Below are 12,110 nucleotides of genomic sequence, written 5' to 3'. Positions count from 1 at the left end.
CTCTAGTGACCTTCTAGGTAGTTCCAAAACTTCAAACACTTCAAAAACCAAAATTTCAGTAATTCAAGAACCACCAATATATCATAACTGTACTATTTCCTTAATATTTCTCTTAAATATACTCACATTTTTACTTATATAGTTTTGTTTTAAAAGGAGACTTCGTGTCACTTCCATAAAAGAAAAATCAATATCATGTGTCACAAATAAAAGGTAACCTATGAATAATGCAATAGAAACAAAACATGTTATTAAAGTCCAGTTAGACAGCGTTGCTGGCTGAGGCCTGATCTCACTGTGTAGACCAGGGGGGCTGGCAAGTGGTCAGCAATGATTAAAGACCGTCATCAAACCATGCTTTTCTCTTTAATAACATCAGAGGGATTGAAAGTAAATTGAAAATAAAAGTACTTTCACTCAGGGTGATACAATATTATCTAGTGCTAGACTCAGGTCACATCTAAAGTCATCTCTAGTGGTTCACGTCCCACTCTTAGAGTAACACAAATCATGATACTTTGGTGCACGAATATTGCTAATTCATCCAGCCATTTGACACATTTATTGAGCATCTACTACATTCCGAGCACTGTATACAACAGAAGAAGGAATGAATAAAACAGGCATGGTATTTCCTGCAAACCTTCCAGTGGTGAAACATACATTAAACAAATGGTTACACAAATTATATTTGTGTATATTTGTGTTGTTTTACATATATGTAAGCATACTGTGTGCATATATCTGATATACATATTATATATGTGTGTGTGTGTCTATATGCATCAATTTGGTAAGTGGTTTTGTTTGTTTTGAGATGGAGTCTTGCTCTGTTGCCCAGGCTGCAGTGCAGTGATGCAATCTTGGCTCACTGCAACCTCTGCTTCCCAGGTCCAAGCGATTCTCCTGCCTCAGCCTCCTGAGTAGCTGGTACTACAGTCATGTGCCACCACGCCCGGCTAATTCTTCGTATTTCTAGTAGAGACGGGGTTTTACCAGGTTGGCCAGGTTGGTCTGGAACACCTGACCTCCAGCAATCTGCCTGCATCGGCCTCCCAAAATGCTGGGATTATAGGTGTGAGCCACCATGCCCGGCCCAATTTGGTAAGTGTTGTAAAGGAAAAATATGAGATGTTATGGCATGGTTTCACAGTAAGACCGTCTTTAGGTAAGGGGCCAGTAAAGACATACAGATAAGAGGATGTAACAATTAAACTGAAACCTAAAGGAAAACAAACTTTAGCATGTTGAAAGGGTGGGTGGGGGTAACCTCCACACAGAGGTAATGATGTAGAAAAGGTTTGGTTCCTTTGGGGAACTGGAAGAAAGATATGTGGTAAGAGGGCAGCAAGCAAGAGGAGGGTGGAGTCAGTGGGCAGGAGGTGGGACAGGGGCGGCGGGGGGGAAGCAGTCTCCTAATTTTTGCCTAAAGGGACTAGAAACTTTCTAGTTCTCTCTGGAAAGATCTTCCATCTTTGTGTATCACCCTATAAATGTTTCCTAAAGAAAAATCTGTCTGTTGTTTTCACACACTAATAAATCAGTTCAACACTTTTACATCATGTGCAGAGAAAGTTTAATTCCTCCTCCATGTGACAGCCTCCAAGTATCTGAAGATGACCAAGTGTTATTCCAGAACTTTCCCTTCCAGGATGAACACCACCAAAGTTCCCATGCTCCCTGTTGTCTGTGTCCCTCTTAAAAGGAAGGGTGGCTGGGAGCGGTGGCTCCCACCTGCAAACCTAGCACTTTGGGAGGCCGAGACAGGTGGATCACCTGAGGTCAGGAGTTCATGACTAGCCTGGCCAACATGGTGAAACCCCATCTCTACTAAAAATATAAAATTAGCTGGGCGTAGTGGTGGGCGCCTGTAATCCCAGCCACTTGGGAGGCTGGGGCAGGAGAATTGCTTGAACCCGGGAGACTCAGGTTGCAGCCAGCTGAGATCATGCTATTGCACTCCAGCCTGGGCAACAAGAGCGAAACTCCATCTCAAACAAACAAACAAAAAAAAAAACAGGAGGAAGGCAGATTTTCCAATGTCCATTTGTGTTTTGGGACTTGAATTTCCTTCTCCACATATTCTTTGTTTCTAACTGCCTTTCTGGAAGACACCCAATAAGTTATGGTCAGGCCTGAATTCCTTGAGAACTAGGAAATTCTCAAATGCATGCCATCAAAAATATTTATTTCTTCTTTCATGTCTCTTTCCTGCACCTTGGAAGGCAAATTCCATTTGTAGAGGGGAGGGAGGGGGCACTAAGGAACTTTTTCAAATAATGGAATGATGGCAAACATTCATTTATGCTAAACTCAAAGACATACCCAAAGTTTGGGATAGAAAAATTAAATACAACATTTACTATTTGAACTGATCTTCCATTTGCTTGGAGCGGGTACAAGAATGCTACATTCAGGGAAGGTGAGAATAATGCAAAATCCCCGCTCTTGACTGCTGTGGCTACAGACCCAGATTCCCTTGAAGTGAGGGTAGGGTACTGGCGTGGTGCTGTGTAAGCAGGGCACTCTGCCAGGCTCGGATCACACACCTCCTCTTTGAAACTGGCATGGAAAAAGACACATAAGAGCTTCATGAGTAATACGGCAGCCCTGACATGCTGAATGCACATTTCAGCCAAATATATGCACATTTCAGCCAAATAAGTTGGTCTCTCCACATCCCCACCCTTCCCTCTCTCCTCCCTCCTCTCAGTGCTCTTTCACCACTTTTGCCAGATTTCTAGGTTTTCTTGCTGCCTCCTGTTGCAAAGTGAATTGTCCCAGGGAAGGAGAGCTAGCTTCCAGATTCCCCCCATTGCACCTAAAGCCTTCTCCTCCTCTGCTGGCCTTCCAGCTCCGGGACTGCAGCATTGCCCATTAGGCCTTCATCAGAGGAGGCTGTGTGTGGCCCAAGGGCAGCAGGTGAAATTCAAAGCAGACAAGTTGCTTCTCCACATCAGTGCTGATATGTTAGAGGCAGGCAGCCAATGAAAATGAATATAATAAAGAAAGTCTGGTTTAAGAGCATCTGTTGCTTTTCTTGAAAAATTCTACCCTTTACTCATTAGCCTGCCCATAAGAGCTCTACCTCTGCACATAATCGGAAGAAATAATATTCAAAAAAAGTTTTCAAATACGACTGTAATAACAATGCAAACAGCATTAAAACTCAGCAGAGTGTAGTGCCGGACGCAAGGTTCTCTCTCATGGGGAGTGCCCCTTATGCAAAGCAGCAGGAAACGGTGCTGGCCATAAAATTACCAGCTCCTGAGGGAAGAGACCACATCTGCTCATCTTTACGTTCCTTCAATGGTTGATGCAACCTACCGATTAGTTGTTCAACAAAATATGTTGCGTGAATTTGATTCTTAAGAAGAATAACATATACAGGTACTGAAAATGCTTATCTTCTGTGTGGTAGAGCGAAGGTGATTTTTGTTTCTGTCTTTGCCTTTTCCACATGTTGCTGATTTTCTCAAGTGAACACGAATACATTTAGTGAGAAAGTTTTCAGTAAAAAGGAGATTTTTAGAATTGGAAAGGACCAGAGAAATTAGCCCAATTCTCTTATTCCTTACATGTGGAAACTGAAGCTCAGAAAAGCTAAATGACATGTCCAAAGCCATATAGCTTGTTAACGAGAAGGCTGAAAGAAAAGTGAGGCCATTCATGTTTCTCGGCCTACTGCCTTTCTTCCCCTATACATATCCTTTGCCTTTCCTGAAAGACAGTTTAGGTGAGACTCTAATCTAATGTTTTGGAAAGCCTTGGACCCAATTTAAAAGCAAACTGTGCTATCCAGTGAGCTTATTCCCCACAGAAGACATTATCTTAGAAAATGCAAAGCATAATTTAAAAGTCATTAAGTAAAACATCCTCTGCTGCTGTGACAGCAAAACGCTCGGCCACTCCTTCATGACAGACGGCCCCATGCATTGACACACTCCTCAAAATAGCCTCTGCAAGGAAGCTTAACATCCGAGGAAGGCAGAATAGTGAACGTCACAGAAGAGGGAGTTTGCGTGTCGGTTTGCATCTCCAGAAGTAAGAAGACTTAAGAGATATTTACTGTGGGCTCATCTTCCACCAAACTTTTATTGATGTGCGAACTTCAAACTTCTTATCATAAAAATTTCTAACATACAAAAGAGAGAATATTAAAATGGATTCCATGTAACCAGAGTACAGCTTTATTAATCATTAACTTAAGGTCATCCCCCAAGCCACTGCCTCCCTCCCCATGGGTAATTTTGAAGTCAGTCCCGAACATTATAACATTTTATCCACGAGTACTTTAACATGTATCTCTTAAAGATAAGGACCTTCGTTTAACATAAACATTCAAACGTCATAATGCCTAAAAAATTGATAATAAATCCTTGATACAGCCAAATAACCCGTTTGTGCTCCACTTTTCCTGATTACCTCACAAAAATGTTTAAGGCTGGTTTAATTTGTCAGGCACTGTGTATTATCTCACTTAATCCTGATAATAACACTATATGGGGGCTGTAGGTAGCCTGGGGGAGCAAGACACATGATCGGGTTAGAGATGTAGGAGGGAGCCTCACTCCCTCAGGCTCTAGACACACTTGACTTACTTTCTTTCTCCTTCAAAAGCCAAGCTTGTTCCTACTTTAGGGCATTTTCATATGTTTTTTTCTTCCTGGGCTTTCCATAGCTGTGAACTCCTCAGAGATCACCCCTGACCACCCAGTCACTCTCTATTAAAATACCCTGGCTATGTTCCTCAAAACATTTGGTACTATCTACAATTCTCTTGTTTGTTTATCTGCTTGTCTTTCTTTCCAACAGAATAGACACTCCATGACAATCAGCTCCTCATCTGTGGAGCTGAGGCTTCTGTACCTACAGCCCTCAGCACAGACTCTGGCAATGGTAAGTGCTCCATGGTTGTGTGATGCGTGGATTAACATATGCCTGCAAACACAACAGGTATTTGTTGAATGAAATAATGCACACATGCACATATGAGAAAAAGAACGGTCTCGTTTCCGCTGAGCTCCACTCTTGGGCTCTCACGCACTTGGCCGAGGCCTTTAGCCAAACTGCATTTTTATTATGTTCTATTGTCAATGGCTTTTTATAACTACAAAGGCAATATGTGTTCACTGTAGAAAATTTGGGAATCCACAACCAACACAAATTTGAAGATTCAAAGAGCCTAGAAATAGCCACTGTTGACATTGTTTTTATGCACATATTATACAAAATTGGAGTCATGCGATTCTTACTGATTTGTGATCTACTCTTTTCATTTAACAGTGTGGCATTAATATTTCATAGGTCACTTAACTCTCTTCTAAAATGCATTGTTTCGAGGCTGCATTGCATTCCATTGTACAGCTAGACAAGGTTGTCAATAACATCACATTATGGGACATTTCACTTGTTTCCTTTTCTTCTTGGCTACCATAAAAAATAACAATAAACATTCTTGCGTGTTTATGCACATTTCCATTATTAGTTTCTCCAGATAGATTCCCACAAGTGGACTTGCTTGACAAATTGGAATACAAATTACAGCATTTGTAAGTATTGCTAAATTGATCTCTAGAACAACTGCATCAATTAATACTCCCAGCATCAGTGTTTAAAGATGTTCATCTCCTTTTCCCTTTACCAACAACGGATGCTAATATTTTTTAAAAATCTATAATACTATAATCTATCTTTTTAATTAGATCACAGATTTCTTGCGAGCACTTTCTTTTACTTCTGTATTACTCCCGATATATAGCAGGCACTCATTGTGTATGGATAGATGAACTGCATGAATTTTGTCAAGGATTACCAGGAAAAACATTGAGCAACATGAACAAGTTGTCTTTTTCCTGTTTCAAGAGCTCTCCTGCCCAGTTCGCGTGTGCACCTGAGCACAGTCTTTCTTCCCTGCTAAACCTTGCTGAACGTCCTTTTGCCTTTGGTTTGGGAATGGTGGGCGCACATCCCACCAGATCCGGCTCTCCCTCCCATTTAGCTTCAGCAGAAGAGGTAGCAGAATTACTAATTTTAGCTGACATGATGTTTACTGCTGCAAGTATCACTAATTAATGATGTAACCACAGAATAACAAGTCCCAGATTTCCCTTAGCAAAGCAAAACTGAGAGTAAACCCCACACTGGACTACTCCACAGCATCCGAGCCTACCAACTGGAAAGAGACAATCACCAGGGGCTCAATCTGACCCAGAATTCGTGCTAGGAGAAATTTAACCCCATAATGCCATGTTAAAGAGCTGCCTGCTACCCACTCAACTCATGTGCTGATCCCAGCTTGTCAGCCCTCAGGGAGCCCTCAGGGAATAGGACCAGGTCTTGTTCGTTGGTACAGCCCTGTGCCCAGCATTGCTTGACATATGGTAAATACCTATTAAACATCTGGTGAATACACAGACACCAAAGAGAGGGAACAGAGGATGAAAAGATTCATGGAAGCCTGGGCAGGGAGAGGGCAGGGTGAGGAGTATTCTCTGATGTTATTCATTGTCATCCACATGGAGTGGAGCAAATGGACACTCAAGGAAGAAACACCTGGGGCCACAGCTGGGCAGCTATATAGCTTGTAAATTCTGGAATCTGGATTTGCTCTTAAGTCAGAAACAACTCCATTCCCTTTGCCTGTTCTATGCTGCCTTCCAACACTAGAGAAAAATGTCTAATACCCTCCATCTGAGAATTTGTGTTCAATAAATAATGTTTATTATAATTTTAAAATTAAAATTTCTTGAATAAACAACTTATATTCAGCTATTGCAAAGAGGTTCTCACAGCAACATTTTCCCTGAAATGGCCCTTATATGCTAAAGTGGGCCCTATATGGTAAAAAAAAATATATATATGGAAGTGAGAACTATTGTCTGCTTACACAAATTGACAGTAAAATCATAGATTTTCCGGGCTGGAAAGACAGAGAACAAAATGAACAACAGACTCTCCAATGCATTTTTGTTTTTTAATGCACATCTTCTTTGGCTGGAGATAAGAGTTAACCATTTTAATAACACTAAATGCCAAAAACAGCTCATGTGCAAATACAGCAGAAGGAGCTATATAATTCATTTATTCATTTATTTGGTGTTAGACACTACGGAAACAAAAACAGTATGTTCCTCCCCATTCTCATGAGCTTCCTGTCAACCAGGGAGATCCACAAGCACTCTATCACAACAGCTAACAGAGGCCTGTGCCCAGTGGGTCACAGAAGTGCTTTACCAGGCTTCTCAAGGAGGTGAGAAAAGAAGGAATTCAGAAAAAGTGAGATGAAACAAGACTTATGCTAGTTGAAAATATATTAATAATACTAACAGTTATCCATGTATTGAGTGGCCTACTATGAACCCAGTACTAATAACAACTCATTGATTACAGCATTTTGGGAGGTCAAGGCAGGCAGATCACCTGAGGTCAGGAGTTTGAGACCAGCCTGGCCAACATGGTGAAACCACATCTCTACTAAAAATACAAAAATTAGACAGGCACAGTGGTACACGCCGGTAGTCCCAGCTACTCAGGAGGCTGAGGCGGGAGGATCACTTGAACCCGGGAGGCAGAACATGCAGTGAGCTGAGATTGTGTCACTGCACTCCAGCCTGGGTGACAGAGCAAGACCCTGTCTCAACAACAACAACAACAACAACTCACGGAGGGGGAATCTATTATCTCCATTTTACAGAGGAAGAAACTGAGGCTTTGAGAGTTTAGTTTACCCACCTCATAAGGTCCTAAACAAGAGAAGAACAATCTGGATTAGAGTTGAAAACTAGCATATAACAGTCATTGTCCCAAATGTCACTTGAAAAATAGGTGCATATCTTCTATTGAGTATCTGTTGCTACATAACAAATTATCCCAAAAAATTAGTGGTCTAAAACAACAAATATCCTTTATCTCAAAGTTTCTGTGGGTCAAGAATTCAGAGACAGCTTAGGTAGGTTGTTCTGGCTCAGGATCACTCAGATTTGCAGTTCAGATGCCAACACGGGCTGTGTTCATCTGAAGGCTTGACTGGGGCTGCACAATCTACTTCCAAGATACCCCACTCACATAGCTGTTGGCAGAAAGCCTCAGTTTCCTTGCCATGTGGGCCTCTCCATAGGGTTGAGTGTGAAGCCGTATGGCAGGTGGCTTCCCCAAGAGCTAGTAATCTAAGAGAGGGCAAAATAGAAGCCACAATGCCTTTTACAATCTAGTCTCCAAAGTCTAGCGATATCACTCCTTTAACTTTCTATTAATTAGAAATGAGTCTTCAAGTATAGCCCATGTCAAGGGGAAGAGAATTAGGCTCCATCTCTCAAATGGTGGAGAATTTGTGGTCATGTGTTAAAACCATCGCTCTAGCTCAGACTGGAAAGTAGAACTGAGTGAGGGGATCCTATCTGGAGAAAAAGGTTTGTGTTTCAAAAAGTAGTGGGTAGTAAATAAACTAGCTCTTGAGTGTTGAAAAAATAAGATGGTATCTACAAAACAGGCAAAGGAGGTTGCTCATCTACCAAGTGCATAAGTGGAATTTTTTTTTTTTTTTTTTAGACAGGGTCTCACTCTGTTACCCAGGCTGGAGTGCAGTGATGCATTCCCAGCTCACTGTGGCTTTGGGCTCCTAGCTACAGTGATCTTCCTGCCTCAGCCTTCTAAGTAGCTAGGACTACAAGTGCGTGCCACCACACGAGCTAAGTTTTTTTTTTTTTTTAAGATGGGGTCTCACTATGTTGCCCCAGCTGGTGTCAAACTTGTGGCCTCAAGTGCTCCTCCTGCCTCAGCCTCCCAAAGTTCAAAGTTCTGGCATTACAGGTGTGAGCTACCACACCTAGCCATGGTGTAATACTTTTAGGAGAAGAGGTTGGCGGCTCAGTAAAATTCATAGTTTCAGGAACAGAAACATGAAGTTTAAAAATACTTTTTGGTTATTAACTCTTTTTATTGTTTTCCCTGCCTTTGAGCAAAAATTCCTTTGAAAATGTCAATTTACTTATTAGATATGCCTTAAGAAAGGCCATATCTTGTTTGGGCTACAAAGATAGGTGGGAATTAGAATCTCTGGTGGACCAGAGAAGTGGGGGTGGTTGCAGGGATCAAAGGGAGGGAGCACAGAGGGGAGAAAAGGAAAAGCAGGGTCTCCTAAGTAAGCTTCTTCCACCAGAAATTCTCCTTCAGGGCTCTCCTTGGCATGTCCCAGACTTCTGAACATTCTGTGCTCTGCTCAGAAAAGGAAGGCTCTTCCTTTTCAGAGCCTAGAGAAATTAGATAAAATGAACTTCCTAGCATAGAAAGCTGAATGTCAAAAAAATCAATTTAAATGACCTTACCAATGCAAAATACAAACCATGAAATGGTCTTAACATATTGAAGGCAGCATTTGCACCGTGGAGAAAAAGATAGCAAAGCCCAGAGCCAGCCCAGCATCGCCACTGAATGGAAAGCGCTGTGGTGGGGCCTGGGCTGAAACCCAAGCGCCATCTATAACTAGCTGTGACACCTTGGGAAAATTCATCTTTCTCAGGTGTGGTTTCCTTTTTGTAAAAATAGGGGTACTAGTAATTTCTTACAAGGCTGTGAGGGTTTAATGAGAAACGTAAGAGCTCAACAAATGTCAGCTATCATTAATGCATGATAGGGACTAAGACACGAAGTTAGCCGTTAGGAGTAAAATTAAAGAACATGTGTTCATTTTCTGCATCTCAATGTATGGTTTTATCTTGAACACTGTTCAGAAAGCAAATGGTAAATCACTGCACCTCCTCTCCCTCCTTCGACTTCCCTAACTTCCCATCCCTTCGCTCTCCAGGGAAAGGGGAGGGACCTCATCACTCAGATCGGGCATGGAAAAATACAGAGAGCTGCTGTTCCCCGAATACCAGCAGCATTTCAGAGGCGGTAAGTCGCGGGAAGGAGCCATGGCAGCGGCTTCCCATGGCTCCTGAATTCCGTCTTTCTGAAACCACGTTGTGTGTGTGTGTGTGTGTGTGTGTGTGTGTGTGTGTGTGTGTGTGTGTGTCTGTGCATAGCAATAGTCCTATTCAACAGCAACTTTTCCAAATCCCAGAAATTAAGCACAGGGGAGCCACTGGGGGACTCCTAGGAATTCTAGGGAAAGGGACCCCAGGAGAGGTGTAAAGGTTGGTAAGGACCCTCTCTGGAGCAAAGAGTGGGAAAATCATCCCTACGTGGCTTTTATCTCCTAATTAACCATCATGTCTCAAACCACAGAGCGACATAAGCTCATGACCAGCAAGGCTGTGGTTGTTTCCAGCAGCATAGTTCTCGGGCCTTTAAGAAGAGGAAAACCAATATGCATTAGAAGGTACATAAGAAGGTACCTGAAAGACATTGATGAAAGAATAATCACCAATTCCCATATTACATGGCCAAATGCCAGTAGATTAGATGACTGCTGTGGTCCCTCATACCCATTTTCCAGCAGGGAGCTATTGCCCAAGCTTGGTCAGAACCCTGCAGTCAGAAACAGGCTAAAATTCCCTTTCCAGATCTGGTCCTGTAGCATCCCATCAGGGAAATACTCCCTGATGCTCCTGAATACCTTGCCAGCCAAACAGGTACCTTTAGGCCCACACAGCATTACCCATTTAATAACTGAAGCACTTTTCTAAAAGCTGCCAAGCCCAGTTTTATTAAGGGTCCAAATATAAAACCTTCATCAACTATTCATGCCTCTCAGGGGCTTAACTGGGACCTTTCAGAGAACGGTGTGAGAGACTCAGTACTTAGTTACAAACCCTGCCTAGGAAATCAATTTATTCTGGATTCTTGGAGGAAGAATAGAGCATGTTGCTATTTACTTTTAATAACAAAACCCCTTGGCGTCTCAAGCCCATCTCTTAGTCAAAGAGAATTGTTATTCATCATTACAGGGTAAGGTCTGAGCTTAAAGCCTGCCTCCACTGGACACATTCCTAGATATATACATGTCGGGGAACCTCAGAAGGACCCTCTGTGGAGTCAGGGAGACACCATCATGCACCCATCAGGCTTCTGTGACTGATTCAAGGCCATCAACTTCTGGCCCTTGTCAAGCAGCTGGAATTGTTTTTAAGTTCTCGCTGTGCAATACTTTCCTCAGCCTCAGTAACCAACACCACCACTCAGTGAACCTTATTATACGCCAGGCACTGCTCTAAGTCCTTCTGGGTATAATCTCTCTTGTTTTTCACCACTACCCTGAGGGGCGGGTTCTATAACACCCCCATGTTTTACAAATGCAGAAACTGAGATACAGGGGGATGGATAAGGAAGCTGCCCAAGGTCCTACAGCTAAAAAGTAGGAGAGCTGGGATCCAAACCCACGGTCTGGCCCCAGAGGCTGTATACTTGCTGCTCTGTTATTCAAACCTGTTTGCTCTATGGGTTTCAGGGTTTTTTCATGCCATTTAAGGATGAAGCCCCTCTCTCCTTTGGCATCTTAGCAAAACACTGGTTTGGCATTAGATGGTAGCCATCTAATACTTGCTCAGTGGCCATGCCTTAGCTGTTTCTACACTGGAAAGAACTGCCGCTTCATGATTTTTTTTTTTTTTTACTTAATGTTGACTCTTTCGGCTTTCTTACCCTAAATGGTATTCTAGTGATGATCAAAGCGTCATTTTCCTTAAGAAGCAGAATAAAATAGCAGAACATGGATTTTGAAGACGAAGAGAAGCCCTTCTACTACTTCAAGATGAGTTACCTTGGGCAAGAGAATTAACATCTCTGAGTCTTAGCCTCCTTGCTCATAGTATGTAGGTGGCCATATTTACCTTTTAATATTATTATGAGAAAGAAAAGATATAAAATATATAAAGTATATAAACAACCTGTTAAATGCAATAAAGAGTAACTCCCTGAGGTACTTTCCTGTTCTAAAAGTCTGTAACTAGCTTTACTGCTTGGGTGATTACATATCCCCAAGGAAGAAAAGGTTTGGGTTTACTGGCTTGTTTCCATCGAAAGCATGTCTCTCGGGTGTAGAAAATCAACAGTTGCTGATATCTACCAGTTCTGTGTCTCATGCTAAATCCAAGAGACATACATTCCAGGGAGCAATCAGATGCACGTGCAGGGGGAAGATAACAAATGATTCCACAAGCAAATGACCA

At 42.2% G+C, this 12,110-nt stretch overlaps 1 protein-coding gene and 1 pseudogene across 2 annotated transcripts in view; one reads left to right on the top strand and one right to left on the bottom strand.

The window, feature by feature from the left end:
- Positions 1 to 12,110, bottom strand: part of TMCC3 (transmembrane and coiled-coil domain family 3) — a 304,767-nt gene that overhangs the window by 196,786 nt on the left and 95,871 nt on the right. The window lies entirely within an intron of this gene.
- The window catches only part of LOC100592723, a 59,409-nt pseudogene continuing 57,138 nt past the window's right edge, over positions 9,840 to 12,110 (top strand). The window contains exons 1-2 of the transcript XR_004031933.1: positions 9,840 to 9,894; positions 10,228 to 10,574. The product of XR_004031933.1 is annotated as a keratin, type I cytoskeletal 19 pseudogene (transcript). The remainder of the gene's footprint in view (positions 9,895 to 10,227; positions 10,575 to 12,110) is intronic.

The sequence above is a fragment of the Nomascus leucogenys genome, chromosome 10 (assembly GCF_006542625.1).
Source record: "Nomascus leucogenys isolate Asia chromosome 10, Asia_NLE_v1, whole genome shotgun sequence".
Taxonomy (NCBI): domain Eukaryota; kingdom Metazoa; phylum Chordata; class Mammalia; order Primates; family Hylobatidae; genus Nomascus; species Nomascus leucogenys.
Note: the sequence above shows the minus strand (reverse complement) of the source record. Positions and strands in the feature narration are given on the sequence as shown.